The sequence below is a fragment of the Arachis ipaensis genome, chromosome B06 (genome assembly GCF_000816755.2).
Source record: "Arachis ipaensis cultivar K30076 chromosome B06, Araip1.1, whole genome shotgun sequence".
NCBI classification, from domain to species: domain Eukaryota; kingdom Viridiplantae; phylum Streptophyta; class Magnoliopsida; order Fabales; family Fabaceae; genus Arachis; species Arachis ipaensis.
In genome coordinates, this window is record NC_029790.2 from 119,841,030 (window position 1) to 119,843,935 (window position 2,906).

Below are 2,906 nucleotides of genomic sequence, written 5' to 3' on the forward strand. Positions count from 1 at the left end.
TAATTATAAGACTCTGTGTGGTAGGGTGTTACAGAAATCATCACCCTCAATATCTCTTCATGCCTATTATTGAAAAGATGATAAAATAGCATCTTAGGTAGTTTGCACATGTAGAAAGAAGATTAGTAAAACAACCGTTTGGGAGGGCGATTGACTCTCTCTCTCTCTCTCTCTCTCTCTCTCTCTTACACTCCTCTTTCCATCGTGTCTTAACGGTTGTGGTTAGTTTCTTCTTCACTCACGGCATTGTCAATCTCAAAACTGAGGTCCTTGTTACTTGCAATTATTCTGGTAATACTTAAGTTGAAATTTAGCAAAACTTCTACATAGTAGTATAATTGACGAAAAGTATTGATGTTATCAAAGTGATATGATGTTTACTCAATTTAATTTATTTATTGTTCAATTTGATTAAAATGAGCTTTGTGGTGTGGTGTGGTGTGATGATTGAGTTTGACGATTGTAGGATGTTGCAGCACTTTTCGTGGAGCCTTATAAAAGCCAAACAATTATTGTTAATGTTTTTTAGATTAAAAAAAAACAAAGGTGCTAGATTTGAACTGCTCTATCTTGAATTATTAGTTACGAATATTTTTTTAAGGTCAACTTGTATTGCCTTGTAATAGGAATTTCACTAATGAATTTTCTTTTTTTTTTTCCAAGGGTCTCAGAAACTAGCATTTATAGAAAGAGAGAAGGAATATCGATTTTTGGCTGTGAGTAGCTTCCTTTATTATCTTAAATAACAATGGTTGTTATTTATAATGCTAAAATTAAATATTTGATGCTAATATTTTATGTGATTTTGATGAGAAATTACTGCTTAATTATTTTTGGTCCTATAAAATCACTACAGTGGTTTATTGTTATGATATATTATTGTGGTAGAAATAGATAGCCAACCAGCAAAAGGCTTCACGAAATGATGTAAATTTTAGGCTTGTTATTCAATTATTGTTAGTGAAATCTCAATTTGGGGAATTTAACATTGGATTCATCTTTGTAGTGAAATTCAATTCTAAAGTTGAGACACAAATGGAAAAGAGTTGCAGACCTAGAAAATCCTTAAACACGCCAGGAAATTGTTGAAGTTTCAAATTAGGATCTCATCTTATAAAAATAGCTCAAATCAAAAGAATTCAATGTCTTAAGAAATATTTCAAATGAGAACATGCACAATTTAGTATGTTTCCAAATAATCTTATTATGACCTCTTATATTTTTTTATTCTGTAGTTTTTCTTATATTAATCAAATTCTTGACTTAATGCTTCCTATGATCTAATGGAAGCTAGTACTTTTGTTTTTGTAGAGGCAATCTAAGAGAGCTGTTGAGTTCTCATGGAGTATATTTAATTTTCAGAAGGACCAAGATGTTAGACTTAGACTTGGCTATGAAGTCTTTGAACAGGTTTTTCTAGTCTCTATTGCACTTCTGCTAATGCCATATGCATTTTGCTATGTCCTTCAATTTGTTGTTTGCATGTCTCTAATTGTTATTTGGTGTATGAGTTATTTATAGAAAATGAAATTGGTTTTTGAGATTTTTGAGAAAATTTATCTAATGAATCATAGAATCCAAGAAGTAGATGTAGGATTCAACTCCAGTAATAGTTCTTCTCGTGATACACAATTAAACTAGAGAATGCTAAGAGCAGTGCTCCTGACAACTTTGAGTGTCATTGTGTGGTTTACTTTGAAATGTCATTCTTAAATGTGCAGGCCATACCCAATAGAGTCAATTATAAGGATAAAGGGGACAAGTGGACTCTTGATGATTTCAGGTTGTTTTCTATTTTTTAATTTCTCTTAACAAAAATATTGAGATATGATGGTCATATTCATACTTGTCTTTTACATAACTCACTCATGATTTATAAAAGTTTCTTATCTTTGTTGAGTATATTATTTGCAGATTTAGCTATTATTTCTCTCCTTAAATAAAATTATGATCACTGTATTTAAATTTGGTATGAGTTAGGATTTGGAAAATTGAAATAATTGTCCAATACAGGGTGTTCTTACTATAAGCTTTTATGTACAACTTAACTGATCTAATACTTAGTTAACGTATCAATTTACTCATGGGAATTGCAAGCTCCATTCATTTATTTCCCTCATATATTTTTAAGAAATAATGGTTTAAAGTTTAGTCCTTCAAGTTGAATTTTGTGAATTAATCTAATACCTATTTTCTGATATCACAAATTACAAAATGTTTTAATTAGTCTTAGGTGCAGGTGAAAACCTTTTTCTCAGTACCACAGTGCTAATCCTTGATGTTAATTATAGTTCTCAAATTCTAAATCAAATATTTTGATTTTAAGTTTGCAGTGCTTTCCATGCTGGACTAGCAGTGGCATGAGTAGAACGGTGGTAGAAGAAAACCTAGTAGTGAAGTTGAAAAAATCAACGACTCAAGTGCTTGAATTTGCACAACAAAGTAAAGAGTATGCACACAAACTTATTAAAATTCATCTTTTATTATATTGGTTCTTTTGGTTTCGTGATCAAGATTCACCACTACGCTCGATGTTTGAGAAATCTCAAACTTAGATAAATGCCAATCTTATGTCTAACCGAAGGTATTTTTGCATCTTACTTTTTAGGTTTGGGATTAATCCTTGTTGAATAAAGTTATTAGAGACAGAGCCAAGTAAAGAGGAACATGGTGGGAAGGTCTATATCAATACTCATTGTTCAAGACACAAGACACCAAAAATGAAAAAATAGAAGCAAACCAAAAATAAAGGTGTGAGAAAAATGGAATAATTAATTATGCCCTTCTTGTATTGTTCAGTCGTTAGTTTTGTATTTAGCTCTTTTTAAGTCAGAACAAGTATTGTGTTTAAAGGCTTCTTATTAAATTAGCTTATCATATTTTGATATATGAATTAGAAATCTTTA

The 2,906-nt window shown here is 30.7% G+C and overlaps 1 long non-coding RNA gene across 2 annotated transcripts; it reads left to right on the forward strand.

Moving 5' to 3' along the window:
• Positions 261 to 2,906, forward strand: LOC110264145. 2 transcript variants are annotated; one of them, XR_002349878.1, is made up of 5 exons: positions 261 to 716; positions 1,312 to 1,410; positions 1,722 to 1,783; positions 2,327 to 2,449; positions 2,609 to 2,906. It is a non-coding gene; the product is annotated as an uncharacterized LOC110264145 (long non-coding RNA). The 2 variants fall into 2 exon arrangements; XR_002349879.1 differs by having other exon boundaries at positions 2,334 to 2,449.